Source organism: Tursiops truncatus, chromosome 3 (genome assembly GCF_011762595.2).
Source record: "Tursiops truncatus isolate mTurTru1 chromosome 3, mTurTru1.mat.Y, whole genome shotgun sequence".
NCBI lineage: Eukaryota > Metazoa > Chordata > Mammalia > Artiodactyla > Delphinidae > Tursiops > Tursiops truncatus.
The window spans coordinates 113,067,291-113,085,256 of record NC_047036.1 but is presented as its reverse complement, the minus strand read 5'-3'; the positions used below and the strand labels follow the sequence as shown (position 1 = coordinate 113,085,256).

At 48.7% G+C, this 17,966-nt stretch overlaps 1 long non-coding RNA gene across 2 annotated transcripts in view; it reads right to left on the bottom strand.

Moving 5' to 3' along the window:
- Window positions 1–3,038: 3,038 nt before the first annotated feature.
- The window catches only part of LOC117311610 (uncharacterized), a 32,709-nt gene continuing 17,781 nt past the window's right edge, over window positions 3,039–17,966 (bottom strand). Inside the window, exons 2-5 of one of the 2 annotated variants that reach the window (XR_004525891.2) lie at window positions 17,871–17,958; window positions 16,969–17,131; window positions 16,446–16,574; window positions 3,039–3,444 (exon numbers count right to left, since the gene is read on the bottom strand). This is a non-coding gene — a long non-coding RNA (uncharacterized lncRNA). Of the gene's footprint in view, window positions 3,445–4,605; window positions 5,484–16,445; window positions 16,575–16,968; window positions 17,132–17,870; window positions 17,959–17,966 lie in introns of those variants that run through there. The other variant, XR_004525888.2, reaches the window with a different exon arrangement.

The following is a 17,966-nucleotide window of genomic DNA, read 5'->3' as shown; positions in this document are numbered from 1 at the left end:
AAACAAATAATGACAACAAAAACTCAGTTCAGTGTTCAGTTTTCAGACTCTGAGATGCACAGGGAATGAGCAAACAGCTGGCTAGACACACACACACACACACGTACACGCACACACTCACACACACATACACACACACATACTCTCACACACACAGGAGAGCTGAAAATTCATGCAAGTCAGTGTTGGACTTTTAGCCAAAGTGACAAGTACTAGTATTTTTGTACATCTTGTCAAATAAATACCAATCCTTAAAAAACGCTGATTTTTTTTCCCGAGATCTAGCTAATCCTGGCCATTTGTGGTAAGTGCTAAAAATCTGAAATGTTAAAGAGAAAAAAGAAAGTGCTTTCTCATAATAGGACCCAAACTCTGGATGCAAACTAAAAGACCTGCACTTAACCATTCAGATATTATCACACACAGGCATGTTCTAAACCACCCAACCAAAATCCAGCTTTCTAATTGAATTCTGTGTCACAAACCTGATATAGGGTCAGAGCCACAAAGTATAGACTGTGAGACGTGCTTGGGCCTTACTCTTAAAACCAGTGTATTTGGTGACTTGATAATCTCAAGTGTCAAAGAGCAGTGTCCTAAAAGCCAGCTCTTCCCTGGGCAGCCCTTACAGTACATGCAGTGTCTACCTTGAGTGAGCTGCAGGGTGAGGTTTGGGCAGTTACCTGGTGAATTTGATCAACATGGACACATCAGACTCATCACTCTCATTCCTGAAAATTCATCCCCAGTTTAGAGCACCCGATATATGTGGCTGGCCTCACTACCCAGAGCCAGGATGGTGGTAAAGCATAGTGGTTAGAAGGACCTGCTTTTGAAAACCTCTGACATGCCTGGATTTGCACCCACCTGCCAGCTGAGTGCTCCTGGGAAAGGCATGGAAGGCTCTGAGCGTCAGTACTTCCAGCTGTCAAATGGAGGGAATAAGCCAGCCCACCACAGAGGTGGTCACGGGGCTTAAGCGCGCTGTCCTGTGTCAAATGCCCAGCAAGCCCCAGTCGCCAATGATGCTGGCTCCATTAGCGAACACCATCCTCTTCCCTCTCCTGTGGGGCTGGGTAGTCTGAGAAGAGACACTCAAGAGACTACTGAAGGAAGAGTGTGCTTTCTGAAGCTAATAACCTACAAGGACAAACATTTGCCCTGGTGGTTAATTTTAAATGTTTAAGTAATTGCAACAAGATAAAAACTGATGCTGCAGCCAAGGGTCCCAATAAAAGGGTTGAATGGAAAAGAAAGAGTCTACCCTTTACCATGTTCTTTCAAAGTCTTCTTAGAAACCTGAATATCTCATGACTTCAGAGTACAGATACCAGCTAGCAGCCCCAGCCCTACTCCAGGGTAACCACGGATGTCTGGGTAGTGGCAACTCTCCTGTGAGAAGTGTCAGCAGATGCAAACCTCCTGAGAGGACTGTCTGTTTCCTTGCAGGGTTGAAGAAAGCTTCAAAACCTTATTTTGGTCCATCTTTGGCTTGTCTGAAGTGATCTCGGTGGTGCTGAAATATGACCACAAATTCATCGAGAACATTGGCTATGTTCTCTACGGTGTTTATAATGTCACCATGGTGGTCGTGCTGCTCAACATGCTAATAGCCATGATCAACAACTCGTATCAGGAAATTGAGGTAAGACCAGTTAATTGAAAATGCTCTCTCTCCCTCGGTTTAATTTGCATCACTGTTTTCAGCAATGGGGTAATGATGTCAGAAGCTCATGTGTTATTAAATGTGAAGCCAGAACAGCAAACAACAGACATTTTCCTTGGATCGCTCCAAGAAGCACTTCCAGTTAACCTGCCATGACACACGGCAGGCACCATGCATGCAATGGCCCAATGAGGGCAGAAAGAAACAGGGTCACGAATCTTTCCTCTTTTACATGTGTCCCCTCAGGACAGCATGCCAGGTGACCCATGGCAAATGGGAATGACTGTTTCTTCCACCCTACATTCACTTCTGCCTCTCCCGAGTTATTTATTAAGTACCTACTTAATAAAGCCAAGCCCGTGCTAGGCACTGGCGATACAGAGATAACCAAGACATGATCTCTGCCCTTGAAGAGATTCTCACTCAGTCCAGTGAGAGAAAACAGATACATCAATCAACAAATTACAGTGCAGTGGGGCCAGTGCACCCAGAGAAGTCCTAGAAGGTGTAGGCGGTGCAGAATAGAGAGAGTGCATGACGATGGGGGCGCCGAGGCTTGCAGAGGTGATACTTGAAGGCCGTTCAAAGCCTTGTTTTGCTAGACAGACAAAGGAGTCAAGACAGTATATCAGGAGGCAATTTACCAAAATCTAAAATGCACAAACCGTGAACTATTGATTACAGCCTTGTTTGGAACAGCAAGAAATGAAAAACAAACTACATGAGCATTACTAGGAATCTAGTTAAATAGATTATGATGGATCTGAACAGTGGGAAACTGTGCAGCTTTTAAAAAGGATGAGGACTTTCTCTATATTCTGATGTGGAAAGACCTCCAATTATAATGGTAAGTAGAGAAATGGCAAGTTGCAGAACAATGTATATATTGTACTCTATGTAGAGAGGAAGAAAAAGGAACACGTATTCCTTTTTGATCATATAATCATTTGAAAAAGAAAACTAACCTGGAAGGGTGCACAAGAAGGGCACAGCAAGGGGCGCCTGTTGAGAGGTAGGGGTTAGAGGTCATGGTGGGTTTACAGGCTTTCTCTTTATACGCTCTGATGCTTAGAAATCATGTCATTGTTCTACCTATTAAAAGTCAAATAAATAAATGCAACATTAAAACAAAATAAAATGCACTGACCCTTTGACTCAGCAAATCCGTGCAGACATATGATTTTACATAGATGTTCATTACAAGAAAAACTTGGAAATAGCCCATCAATATAGGAATATTTAAATAAACTGATATAGCACAGACTTTAAAATACTGTTTATAAACATTGAGAAAGACCTTTCTGTGCTGACAGAGCAAATCTCTATGATATTGTTAAGTGAAAAAATGCAAGCTGTAGAAAAATATCCATAGGCAAGTCTCATGTACGTAATAATACAAACGTGCAGACACAGAAAGCAAAGGTAGAAATAGGGTATCCTCTGGGGAGGGGAGTGAAACAAGAAAGGAGATTTGAAAGGACTTTCGCGTTTGCTTGGTATACCTCTGTACTTAAGTCTTTTATAAGAAACAATTATCTGTGTATAGAAAAAAATTAAGACTTCCATGTATTTGTTTGCTAGGGCTCCCACAACAAAATAGCACAGACTGGGTGGCTTAAATAACAAAAAGGTATTTTCTCACAGTTCTGGAGCCTAGAAGTCCAAGATCAAGGTGCTGGCAGGACTGGTTTCTTCTCAAGCCTCTCTCCTTGGCTTGCCGATGACTGTCTTCTTGCTGTGTCCTCACAGGGCCTCTCCTCTGTGTATCTCTTCCTGTCCTTATGATGACACCAGTCATATTGGATTAGGGCCCCACCCTTACAGCCTCGTTTAACTTTAATTACCTCTTTAAAGGCCCTCTCTCCAAATATAATCACACTCTAAGATACTTGTGGTCAGGGCTTCAACATATGAATTTTAGGGGAAAGCTTTGGTCCATAAAATCCCTCCAAAAGAGTATTCTAAACCGTAGGAACAGCATGTGCCAAGGCAGGGAGGGATAAAACAATGTGGTATACTCAGCACTGCGCTGCAAGAGTGTAGGCTGAGCAAGAAAAAGAGGTAAGAGGAGAAAGGAAGAGGTGAGCCAGCGTGCAGCCTTTGTCTTAGCCCTCAGCCTCACCACCCTGCCACCCCGCCACCTACAGGAGAACGCAGCACTGTGTCAGCAGACAAACAACATATATATATATATATATTTAAGTGTTTTACAGACTTGGTCACCTATGTGACTACTGAGCTGTTGCTAACTAACCCTCCCTGCCCTCCTGGGCCTCAGCTTCCCCACATGGAAGAGAAACCAGATGGTCCCTGGAATACATGGGTTTCTGGAGCACTCACCCCAGATGTTCTGCCCCATCCTATCGAGCACATTGTGCGTTGGTCCAAATGAACATAACATGGGAAGTCACGTGACTAGCATGAGTGATGCCCACTAGTTTGGGGCAGGAGTGAGCAAGCCCACGGCTTATGACATCAAGTTATCCACCACAGGGCGGTGACAGGTGACAGAGAGAGCCCACTGCAGCCCACTGGGCGCTGGGCTTCTCCTTGTCTGGGGAGAGCAAACGTCCCCACCGTCTTACGATTCGTGTACAAGGACCCTAAGGTCGGCTGCCGGGACGTGCCTAGTGTTCATGGTCATGATGAACCTTAATGAAGTATGTATTTGTAAGTTCTTACAGGAGAACACTTATTTATTCAACAGATCTTGAGCACCTACATCCGAATCCATGGACCTGCCTGCCTCTGTGCCTGCCACGCCCCCCCTCCCCCACCCCCCGCCATTGTCCTCCTGTAGGCAGACAGGCCTTCTCCCCTGAGCAGCCCCAGCCATGTACCCTGGCCCCCTACCCTCTCTCCTCCTCGGGATCAGCCAATGCACATTAGCCCTCCCCACCTACATCCTCACCCTCTCCCCCTCTCTAGCTAATCCTGCCTGTCAGCATTTAAATGCATCTCTTGATCTTTTTTTTTTAATAAATTTATTTATTTATTTATGGCTGCATTGGGTCTTCGTTGCCGTGTACGGGCTTTCTCTAGTTGCGGCGAGCAGGGGTGGGGCTACTCTGTTGCGGTGCGCAGGCTTCTCATTGCTGTGGCTTCTCTCGTTGCAGAGCACGAGCTCTAGGCACACGGGCTTCAGTAGTTATGGCATGGGGGCTCAGTAGTTGTGGCTCACGGGCCCTAGAGCACAGGCTCAGTAGTTGTGGCACATGGGCTTAGTTGCTCCACGGCATGTGGGATCTTCCCGGGCCAGGGCTCAAACCAGTGTCCCCTGCGTTGGCAGGTGGATTCTTGACCACTGTGCCACCAGGGAAGTCCCATCTCTTGATATTTAAAAAAAAAAAAAGTAACTACAAACAATCCTCCCTCCATTTCACTTTCCAGCTCTGAACCTCTTTGTCTCCTGCTCTTTACTGCCTAGGAAGAGTTGTTTACATTTCTCACTGCCTCTCCACTAATTAACTGCTACTCTTCTCCACCCCAGCCCACCCGCACTTGACCTGGTTGAGAACTACTCACCCCTTGGATCTCAGCTCAAATGCTAGCCCTCAGGGCAGCCTTCCCTGACCCCCAGGGGCAGGACCCCCAGCACCCAGCGCCTCCCCCAGCTCTTAGCCCAGCTCTAGATACAAAGAGCTGATGAGTTAACATACTCGTGTCATTGGCCAGGCTGCATGTCCCAGGAGGGCAGGATTGCCATCCCCAGTACCTACCTCGCACAGGCCAGGCACACAGTAGGTGAGCGCTAGGTGGGCACATAGTAGGAGGTTTGCTGAGTGACTGAAGGTTGAACATCAGGCAATGTATTAAGCTATGGAGATACAAATAATACTTACTGAGGGTTTACTAAGTATCTGACGTTGTTTTTCCCGCATTAACTTCTTTAACTCCCACAAGAGCCTATGAGGTAGGTTTTATTATCCTCATTTTACAGGTGAGGAAACTGAGGCTCAGAGCAGCTAAGTCACCTGCCATGGTTACACAGCTAGTAAGGAACAGAGTCAGGGTTTGAACCCAGCCAGGCTTCGGAGCCTGTGCTCTCTCCAGTGCATCACCCTTCCTCTCAGGTCGGCAGTCCCTCCCACACCTCTCTGCTGTACAGCCGAGACTAGGAACGACCCCTGTCCTCACAAAGCTTCCAGTCTAAACGACCTGTATAGCATGTCCCCATAGAGCAGGCCAGGTGCTGAGGGGGTCTCAGTAAAAACAAGCCTGCTGGTAATGACCTTATACTCTCCTGGCACATCCCAGCAGCCTCATGTGGGCCCCTGCTGGGCTCACAACCCCTTGAAGTGTAGCTCAGGCCCGTGTGGAGAAAAGCCCACTGCCCACAGCACACATATTCAGTGCCGACCTCAGGGCTGCGGGAAGCAGGCTATCACCATGAGCAGAGGAGCGAGCCCAAGACCACTGCCTACATCACACAGCTAGTAGGGGTCTAGCTGATTCCAAACCCCACGCCTCTTTCCTGGCCTCAGACTACCCTCCTGGGACAGGGGCCCAAGGCGCCTCCCTACAGAAAACACACACCTGCTACCTCTCAGGGGGGCCCACTCAGCGTTTCTGGCATTGCCCGCAACTCAGAAGTAACAGATCTGGGCTTTTAATCTACCACCACCACCACCAGGGAAGAGGGCATGGCCAGACGACCTGCTGCCAGCTCATCAGGTTTGCTCCCCTTGAATGACATACACTAGACCTCGTAACGTCGTTTGACAGCACTCTGACCCATGAGAAATACACTTTCTAATAGGAAACACATGATGGTGTCTGACATGGTAGCCACGAGCCACACGTACTGAGCACTCGAAATGTGGCCCCCCTTGAATGACATACACTAGACCTCGTAACGTCGTTTGACAGCACTCTGACCCATGAGAAATACACTTTCTAATAGGAAACACATGATGGTGTCTGACATGGTAGCCACGAGCCACACGTACTGGGCACTCGAAATGTGGCCAGTCCAAATTGAGATGTGCTATGAGGGTAGAATACATGCCAATCTCGAGGGCTTGGTATGCCAAGGACATCTGAGCTATCTCATAAATAATTTTTATAATGATTACATGTTGAAATGATAACATTTTGGATCTATCAGATTAAATAAAAAAACATCACTGATATTAATTTCACTTGTTTCATTTTACTTTTTATAATGTGGCTCTGAGAACATTTAAATGCCCTTGTGTGGGTCTCCTTTGCGGCTGACGTTATGTGCTGTCGGATAGCACTGCCTCTGATGGTGTGCTGTTATTTTCCTTGCCTCACAGGAGGATGCAGATGTGGAGTGGAAGTTTGCCCGAGCAAAGCTCTGGCTGTCTTATTTTGATGAAGGAAGAACTCTACCTGCTCCTTTTAATCTAGTGCCAAGTCCTAAATCATTTTATTATCTCATAATGAGAATCAAGATGTGCCTCATAAAACTCTGCAAATCTAAGGCCAAAAGCTGTGAAAATGACCTTGAAATGGGCATGCTGAATTCTAAATTCAGGGTAGGTAGCGTGGGACTTACGGGGCTAGAGAGGCAGCAGGAGGGGGAGGGGGAGCTGTGTGTTTGATTCAGATGGTGCCCCTGATACAAAGGAAGTCAGGAGCCCGGAGGGACCCCGTGCTTTCCAGAATCAGCCAGCGCGTCAGCAAAGCTGCAGCCCCAGCAGGGGCAGCCGGCAGGCCGTAGTGCCCCTCCTCCTGCGGGCCGAGCCGGAACCCCACTGAGGGACTCCTTAGTGGACTGGGAAGCAGATTAGCTCTTCCCAGAAAGTATCTGGATCATGATGACTGGGAAGAAAGGTTCCCTGCCCATTATCTCCTGCTCCTGGAGATTCTCAATTATTAGCATATTAAAATCTCTGGGGAGTCTTGGAGGAAGGACACCCACATCACTTTAACTGAGTGCTTTCCAAACAAAGCTGACCAAACAGTAATTTGTAACCCACTGACATCCTACAGAACTAGAGGCCCCAGGAACACGTTCTAGAAAGCCAAGCAGCAGTGGATATAGTGACCTCCTGAGGGTCCTCATTTTAGAGACAGCCCCGTATGCAGGTCCTGTTCGAGTCCTAGCATGTATGTATGTACAATCGTGTATCATGGATTATGTATTATATATTATGTATTTTCTATTTTTTTTTCCCAGAAGACTCGCTACCAGGCTGGCATGAGGAATTCTGAAAACCTGACAGCAAATAACACTTACAGCAAGCCCACCAGATATCAGGTAACCACCCCTTTCCCAGGTATGGGCAGAAGCGGACTCCGTTCAGACACCAATTAAGTCACATGGCTGTGTCACTCCCCCCAGAACACAGCTTCATTCCTTCCTTCATTCAACAAATATTTATTGAGTGCCTACTGTATGCCAGGCACCATGCTGCTTCCTGGGGATACAGACATGGTTCCTATCTTACTGGCACTTCCAGTCCATAGAGGGAGAGATACAATGAGCAAGTAAACGCACAAATAAATATGTAACTTCAAATTGATAAAAGTGCCAAGAAGAAAACAATCAGATGTTAAAATGGAGAAAAATAGGGAGCCCCTGCTTAGATATGGCTGTCAGAGGATGTATCTTCAAGGAGAGGACAGTTAGCTAAAACCTCAGAGATGAGAAGGAGGCAGCCACGTGGGGCCTTCCAGGCAGAGGAAGAGCAGGAGCAAAAGCTAGAGGGGAGAAGCTTGGTGGGTCCACAGCGGCTAGAGCTCTGAGTAGGGGAGAGGGGAGGGCAATGAGGTCAGAGTCCAAATCAGGGGCCTGGAGCAAGGTCAGGAGGTGGATTTCACTCTGATGTACCCAGGAAGGCAGTGGGAGGAGTTTAACTTGGGGGAGGGAGAAGATGATAAAATTGTATTTATGCTTTAAGAAGACTACCTAACTGCTATAATGAGAAGAGACCAGTGAGGACGAGAGTGGAAGCAGGGAGACCAGTGAGGAGGATGTGACAGTCACCCAGGTACAAGGAATGGCGACTTGGAGTGTGAGAAGGGTGAGGGAGAAAGACTGACTGACTCAATATACTGACTGACTCAATATATATTTATATATTTATAAATAAATATACGTTTGGGATGCATCGCCAAAGGGACATGATGCAAACCAGCGGGCACCGGGTAGGGAGAGGCAGGCACGCAGGATGGCTCCCAGGGATCTGTCTTAAGCAACCAGGTGGATATTGATGTTTCCGGTAAGCACCTGACCTTAGACTGCCCACAGGCAAAGTCTGTTGTTATAAAAATTAGGAGAACTTATGTGCGTACAGATCTTGCTTTGCTTTTGGAAATTAATGCAAAATCTCTGTATCCGTTTGCATCAGCCAGTGATAAATGGTTATTACTAGGTTATTGATTATAAAAGTGCAGACCATTCTTTTCTTGCTTGCCCACTCCCAATGACCAGCAGTTTTACCCATGTTGACCATCTCCTATCAGATGTAAATCTGAAGCTGTCCTGAGTGCTCCTTCAGGCCAAGGTGATATGACCCTGGTGCCACTATCGCCGAGGGAGCCATTACAGACTTAGCATCTTCCAGACACAGGTCACTAATTGAATCTCCATCCATATTTCAGAAGCCAGCTGTGCAGTTAGGAGGAGTTAAGTGTACAATTAAGAAACAGCTCATCCCTCATAGTACTTATAGTTTTAACAGATGACATGGGCTAAAAATTGGCAAAGGGCAAGTCTTGTCTTTAATTGTGCACAAAATTGGACCTGACCAGTTTGATCTGCTTTGATTTATTTTACAGGACCAAATCCTTTGGTCAGGGGAAGGATTTTTATTTCTTAGCTTCTCGGAGAGAAGTAGAGATTATCTGTGCCACAGAAAAGATAGAAAACCCTAGCAGGGGCTTCCCTGGTGGCGCAGTGGTTAAGAATCCGCCTGCCAATGCAGGGGACACAGGTTTGAGCCCTGGCCCGGGGAAGTTCCCACACGCCGCGGAGCAACTAAGCCCGTGCACCACAACTACTGAGCCTGTGCTCTAGAGCCCGCGAGCCACAACTACTGAGCCCATGTGCCACAACTACGGAAGCCCACGCGCCTAGAGCCCGTGCTCCCCAACAAGAGAAGCCACCGCAATGAGAAGCCTGCACGCCGCAACTAGAGAAAGCCCACGTGCCGCAATGAAGACCCAATGTAGCCAAAAATAAAATAAATAAAATAAATTATTTAAAAAAAAGAAAAGAAGAGAAAAGAAAACCCTAATGGATTAGGGCCAGATCTCTCCTGGGTTTTGAGCAGAATCAGCAGCTGATATCAAGGAAGGCAGCTGATGTGGTGAGTGTCTATACCCAGGATGAATCCCTTATGAACGAGGCCCTGTTCCACAGCAGTCTTGAGCAATCCCATTTCTGTCTTTCATCATCACTGGCTGAGTCCCTGCAGCCTTCAGTCTCCTGGAGAGCTTCCTGCTATGATTACACAGATTAGCCGGTTTGCAGCTTCAGGCTACTGATGGCCTGGGAAAGCAGGCTCACCCTGTATTTTGTGAATCCAGCAAGAAAAGCCTCGGGCGACTTATTCAAATCGTTATCACCAGAAAGAAGACAGAAAAACTGGGCCAGTGGGCGTCAGAGGGAGAGGGCTGAGAGGACAGTGGATGGAGCAGAAAGCATCTTGCATTTGTACATTGGCACCTTGCTCAGTCCTTCAAGGTCAAGTCTGGGCATCTTCCTGAGCTATCATCTGCTCAAATAGGAGTAAACGTTGAGTTGACACAGACAGGCAGCTGGATCAGAGTAGACACTAGGGCATGTGAGAGAGGCAGGGTCTGTAACCCCCACTGAACAGATGAGGGAATTCAGGCTTCGTGGCAAAGGTCACACGGATGGTTGAAGTGAGATCTGTCTGACTCAGAAGGGCACCCCTCTTGCACCCCATCACGCTGCCAGGGCACTGGCCCCTTACTCCTCTTCACAGTGTCAGAACCTGCCCTGTCTGTGTCTGACAGGCCCTGGGAGGAGCTCTATCTGAGCCTGGGGGGAGGAAGCTAGGAACGGAGGGTGCTTTTGCTATCACGGGGCAGCAACCGGTACAGAACGAAGGATTTGGGCAGGGATCTAAAAATGGCTCAACCGATTTCTTGGGCCCACTGGTGGCCTTCCACTCTGTACTGCTTTCCTCTCAAAGCAACTTCCAAAAGTGCCAAGAATGTGAGGAACCCAGTTCACGCCCTCTTTCTTACCATCCAGGCTGCACCCACAGCCTTCAACTCTCAGAGCCCGTATGCTGTCAGCCTCTCACTATCGAGGTTCTGAGACCTCGATAGTGCAGCAATCCCGATAAGATAAAAGCCCCGCCGTTGATATGTGTGTAGTTGTTAAGCTTGTTTCCTTTGTGTCTCTAGTGCATCTGCTTGACTGCTCACCCTTAGCAGGTTGGGTGTTTATTTTAAGCTTGTCATTCCTTCAACTTTTTAGGGCTCTCTGTTACAAGGGGAGGCAGTTCCTGCAAACTCCAGAGGCTCTCTGTGCTTTGCTTTTCTTAGGCTTCCAGGGGTCTGAATTGTCATTTTTCACAAAATTGCTTCCTTGCTTTTGTAATTTTTTTTTTCCAATCTGGGCTCTGTGGACATGAGACCAAACAATGGAACAAAACCATGATACCAGCAAAATGGCCAAAGTGTGCTTCCTATCAAAGCTACCCTTGACCTGTTCCAAGACATCTGGCATGTCCACCTGTTGGGGTGTGTACAGACTTCATATACTCAGTCTCTGAGGATACATTTCATTCATGGGCAAAGCAGACGAGCTGCATCACAAACGCATCGTAGGATCTAGGCACAGTCTACCACTGAAAAGAGCCCCAACTTTTATGATGCAATCCCTTCCCCAAAGCCCAGTGGGGAGTCCTCTTTTTTGCCTTCTAGATGCCCTTTTCTGTAGAGATTAAAGCCAACAGGATAGACAGCTTGCCAGTGCTGATTTCTTCCATTCTGGGGTCTGATAAACCCCAGTTTAACAGATGACTTGTCCTGTGATCCCTTTTGTCCATTCTCTTCCAAATGTTCCTCAATTTCTCTGTTCCTAGGTGGCAGCATTGCCTTCCTCGGGATGCTACTTTGTTTGCCATGTTCAGCATGTGTATTCTCTTCCTTGTCTCTGTCTTCAGCTGCCCTGGCTGCACAGAGCGGTCCCTTCCATTCCCTCCTCACCAGCAGCAGCCAGAGGCCACCTGGCTCTTGGAGTCTGGGCAGAGCAACTGTGTGCCTCCCTCCCTGGATGTGGGTCTCGGTGTCACAACCATTCTTACCCATCGGGTACCTCAGTATTAGTTATTTTTCCTGAGTAAGATCACTGATTATTCTCATCTCCAGTACTTGCTAAATGCCTCAGGGCAAAGTGGGCCAAGTTGGCACTGACGAGGGCGTGTTAATTTGGGAAAAGTTTATTATCTCCATGAAGTGAAAACTCTGTGGAAGATGGCCAGGAAGGGTCGCAAACTTATCACAAAGGACCATGCTCTTCCTCCACATAGTGAAGTAGGGGAGGCTTTTGATGTCCATCTTTTCTGCAAACAGAGATCCTCTGTAGCATCCATGTTAAGAGAACTTTGGTCACTTTCTAACCATTTCAGACTTGCTGGGGACGAGACTGGCATCTTGCTCCCACAGATCCCAAGTGGTCTAACATGCATATGCCAGAGGGGAGGCTAGGTCATCATCAGAGCATGAAGTCTCTAAGCAACCAACAGGTGGTCACACTGTTCTCGCTTAAGGTACATGTCACTCCTGGGGTGCGGAGGAAGGTTAGAGGGTCCCTGCATGTCTGCTGTGCTCACGCGATTCTGCTTCCACATTAAACCTCTAAAATCCTAATCTGTGGTGAGAGGCTTGAAAGCAAACCCTTGCTGCTCTCCCCTTGGAGCTGCAGATCTGCAGAAACCACAGCTCAGATCAAGCATGCCAGGGTTCAAGAGCAAGCCTCAGGCATTTAGGACAATGACATACCAGTGATCCTCTTCTGCGGGCTAGCAATCCATCCTCTGAAATCTAGCTGAGGCTTCTTCTTACATAAAAGACCTTGTGCTTTGTAAAGGACAGACTGGTACCCAGAAGTAGTCCAAGCCCCTGTGACCAACAGGAGCCAGTTTCCTGCATCTCATCTCCAAAACCATCGTGCACTTAACCTTTTTCTGAAGCTTGGACGAAGCCCCAGCTTTGGTTTCCATTTTGGTTAAATCCCAGATCTGCCACTTTCTGGCTGTGTGACCCTGGAGAAGTCACCTCGCTCTCTGAGCCTCAGGGACTTCATCTGTAAATGGAGACGACAACCCCCATCTCACCTGGTTTCTGGGAGGATTCCATGAGGTCATTTTGTCAAGGAGGATAACACAACTCCTGGGCTGCAGGAAGTACTCAACAAATTTGTCTTAATAATAAACACATACTATGAAATCTTTTAAAGTCATCAGTTTAATCATGTTGCACTAAAACACAATGTGTGCGTGAAGCCAGGAGGATGACAGCTGCTGCCGTAGCTATGAAAGGATTCTGCTCGGCTCCATCACAGAAAAGGGAGCTCTCCACTTCCATTCTCTGGTATATAATTTTATGTCGTAAATATACAGTCTGTTTAATTGATGGATCCAGAAATGGAAGGACCTCTAATTCTTGACGTTTTCCTTTAAAAAGGCAACAAACTTTAACTAGATCCCTTTGTCTTATGTCGGCCTGAAAGTTTGCAGTAGAATACTTCCAAATTTCTTATTCAGTAAGAATGTCAGATACTTGGGTATCTGGTTTGTTGGGGTTTTTCCCCCATGAGAACTGGTTCAGGACAAAGTTGATTTTGTTTTGTTCTTCCAATTCAAAGTGAAAAGAGCATCGAGTCCCACAAAAGGCACAGATTCTTAAAACTCAGGTGACCTGCCTTATTGACTACGAGACCATCGGTGAGAAATCTAGCGTTGCAGTTTAACCACCAACAGGACAAGACCCAGGCCTCTCAGAGAAGCAGCAGCATGAAGGCAACTCACTAATGAACTGTTCAGCTGAAATTAGAGCACGACACAAACCACAGAGCCAAGCGGACCACCAGCAGGGGCTGAGGAGGGGCAGAAGTGGCCCACATGAGCTGGCTCAGAGCTCAGTGTCCCGGGACACTGAATCATGGAATCACAGGGCTGGAGACGCCTCCTTGGCAAGGCTGTCACCATTAAAGGCCCTGAGGGGACCACCAGTTGGTGATAATGATGAGATCCATCCTCCAGCTCTCTGCATCCCGGCAGCTCACTTCTCTTCTACTTGCAAGAAGCTTTTCCTGAGCCCAGGTAGTCAGAGAGAACTTAGCCACCTGCTTGACCTCACACAGTAAAGCTGGGGACAGAATTCGGGGCCCTTCAACCTAGCAAATGCCACCTCTGTCCCCTCGGTCCTCAGAGTGAGCAGGCCAGTCGGTCACCAGAAGGGACGCCGAGGAGCAGGGAAGCCCCCCCTTCACGGTGCTGCTTGGCTCCTAACAGATTCGGAAGGCTCGGCCACCAGAACATTTTTAAATCCTGCGATATCGCAGGAACCCTGGACCGACCAGCTGGCAAAATCCAAAGTTCACCGCCTGCGGTCTTTCTTACACTTGGCTCTATTCTTGGTGGCTCTTAACTGTGTGTTCCTGCCTCCTTGGCTCATAGAATCTGCATAATAAGTGGGACCTCCAGCGTGACTGACAGTGTGACAGTGTTGGGCATGTGGTGAGACTTCAGGGAAGCGGTATCTTGGCCAACCCTCCCAAGGCTGTATCTGTCTCTGCCTCTGGTAGGAATTTTCCAAAGTACAGTGGACTGGTCCTCCGTGCCTGGTCCTGACTGTGGGCTAAGCGAACCTCCCCTCCTGCCCAGCAGCTTGACGGAGGCGGCTCCACCGGCACTGGCCTGCTAAGGTTTCCTTACTGCCCCGTGATCGCATCAGTTGTTGAAATACAAGAAAGTGTTTCGGAGCTCAGGCCCCGAGAAGAGGGCATGATGGGCTAAGGTCACAGAGGCCAGGGTACAGGCAGGCCTAAGGACCCTCAAGCAGTGCCCGTGGATCTCAGGTGATTCTGTCTCTCTCCGTGGCTGGGCCTTCTGCCACTGAGAGTACCCTGTTTTCACAACCCGGGCTCAGGTGGTATTGCATCCAGAGATACTGGAACCTTCCCCACTAGGCAGGGCACCCCTCGAAAGTGAGGCATCAGACAAGGGAGGACCCCCGTGCTGACAGGCGCCCTGCAGGAGGGAAGGCACTCACACCTACAGCACAGAAGCTGGGCTGGTTTGATCCCTTCCTTATGTTCACATTTCAGAAAATCATGAAACGGCTCATAAAAAGATATGTCCTGAAGGCCCAGGTGGATAGAGAAAATGACGAAGTCAATGAAGGTAAGCGATTGGATCCATCTGCTGCAGGGCGGAAGCCAGACGTGGTCTCACCAGGCTAAAGTCAAGGTGTTGGCGGTGGGGCTACGTCCCTGCCTGGAGGCCCTGGGGAGGCTCGTTGGGCTGGTGGCAGAATTCAGGTCCACGGAGTTGTAGGACTGGGGTCTCTGTCCCCTGGCTGACCATCAGCTGGGGCTGCCCTTAGCTCTGACCTTAAAGCCGCCCCCCAGTCTTGGCGTGTAGCGCCTCCACCTCAGCACCAGCAACAGGGCGTGGAGCCCCGCTCACAACAGCTCTTCTGCCTTGTGCAGTCACGGCTGCCGTGAGTCGGCCTCATGTCCCTGGAGCTCAGGATGGCCCCGAATTCTTCATCCCCTGAGCACACATACAGACAGCAGCAGACTGTACACCTCTTTCAGATTCTGCGGCAGCCCCGGTTCTAGCTAGCTCTGTCCTGTCTCACTTCCTGGCTCTAAGAAGCTACCAACCAGCAGTTTCTCAAAGAATCCCCCACCTCAGAAGCACTTGATAAAAATGCGGATCTAGAGCCCACCGAGACCTAATGCATCGGCGTGGCCTGGGGGTCTGCATCGTGATAAGGATGCCAGGTCATCCTGATGCGCACTGAAGTTTGCAAACTACATTATTTTCCCCGTGTGGGTTATCTTCCAGTCTATTTTAAGCAGTTACTCTTAAACGAAAAGCAAATTACCATACACCAGGTAATTAATCTTCATGAGACACCTGGGACAAGTATTTGCCACCTAGAAAGAGCCTCCCACAAGAGTGAAGTCATGAAGTCTCTCCCTTGCCAGGGCCCCAGGGGCCTCCGGAAGGAGCCTAGTCATTGAGTGACCCTCTGCTTCATCCTGGGACATCCACAGTGCGGCCTCAAGGTCAGCAATGACCGAATGGCCCCGGGGGCTGACACTGTCTAGGAGCCGAGCAGCAGCCCACCTACCCACCCCTACTGTTGGGTCTCAGATACAAAACTGCCGGGTGTCATGGCAGCCAGCTCCCCACAGCGTGTAACGTGATTGACAGGAAGGTACCTGATCATAGAAGGTGGGGCTGCCCAGGTTCACGCCACTAGAATCACACCATGAAACTGGGGCCCAAAGAAGCCCCCATGGAAAGAAAATAGGGGATGTATGCCTTTGTCAAAACTGGCCAAACTGTACCTTTAAGACCCCTGCATCTTCTGTGTATAAGGCATACTTAAAAAACACGCATGGCTAATGTGACACTTGAGCCAAGTCCAGTATCTCTCAAACCAGGAGAGAACCTTTCGACTCCCTTTGTGCTTAATAAGAAGATTCCCACAGCCCAGGCCCATGTGGATTTCTAACCACACGGTTCGCTGTGGAAAGAAGCGGAAGACCCTACCTGTGGTCCCTTGCTAGAGAAAGAGGAGAAGGCAGGCCTACCGTGGTGCACCGGTGAGGGATGCTGCTTGCGTGGTGCGGACAGACTCTGCCCCTGTGAGGAGGCCTGGCTCCACAGCCGCAGCCACTGTGCTGAGCTGATCCCCTCAGACACTTGGGAGTTTCTCCTCCCTGAGACGACAGAACAAAACATGGAGCATAATGAGAAAAAAATGTTTCAGTTAACAAGGGTGTTGCCTAGAGTCTTGAAATCTGCTTCTAATGGCTCCAAAACCAGCATTCTAACAACCGTGATAAATCGGTGTTAGCAGGTCACAACCTGATCTTGATTCTCCATCTACCCCAAACCCCTAAGGGAGAGCGTGACCAGGAATGGGAGAGGGGTCTTAAGCAGATGAATGAATGGTCCTTTGTCGGTAGAAGCTGAGTGGGATTTAGGTCAAAACAGAGCTCCCGTCCCCTCACCTCCACCCTTGGTGGGCTGGACCAGTAGCCTGACGTTCTGTGGGAAGGATGCACGCCCCAAATGCCTATGGGCTGAGCCCCTTCAGCAGGCTCATCTCACCAAAATCTCATCTGTCCTTGCAGGCGAACTGAAGGAAATCAAGCAAGATATCTCCAGCCTGCGCTATGAGCTTCTTGAAGAGAAATCTCAAGCCACCGGCGAGCTGGCAGACCTCATCCAACAGCTCAGCGAGAAGTTTGGAAAGAACTTAAACAAAGACCACCTGAGGGCGAACAAGGGCAAAGACATTTAACAGCCTGCATCGGCACCTGTGACTTCTACCAGCATTCCAAGGCCAGGCGGGAAGCCCTGGCCACCAGCCCTGGTTGGGAGGGCCCTGGGCCACTCCTCTAGGACTCTAAGGGGACCAACTGGCTCTGTCCTGATCAGCCTTGCTGACATCCGCAGCCCAGTGGCCTGCCTGGACCCAGAACTGTTGTGAATCTAGGCTGTTGGGTGAGAAACTAGACCACAGGAGGAGGGGAGGAAGTGCCCCCCCCATGCATGTGACACCTTCAGGCCAGTCACAGTGACATATGTCCCTGTGGCCAGTGCAGGAAAAGGCCATCTCGGATGCACACTCATGCCCTCCCACTGCACACGGACCGCAGCGCTGTCTGCATCCAGGAAGCCATCCTGGATGGCTCATGGCTCGTGAGGCCATCATGCCTCATCCCATGCAGCCCTGCTCACTCCCTCCCCGCCACCCACATACATCCAAAGGAACTGGGAGGTGACCTGTGATCTATTCTTAAGTGCCAGATGAGAACACAGATAGCCTAATAGCAAAATCGCTCTATTTGTTTATATAAAAAAAAGGTTTAAAAATCCTAAATCAAAAATTGTACTGTAGGTAGCACTGTTCAGAGAACAACGACAAAATCCAAATGATGTATTTTTACCTTTATTAAAATTATCTTGTATTTACTATTTTTACCTGAAATGGAAAGAAATAAAATTACCTCATAATAGCCTGGGAAGCCTCTGTGGATGCGCTGCCCTCCTGTTGTCCTGCGTCCTCTCTGGAGGTGGCCTTGGGCATCTGCTGCTCTGGGAGG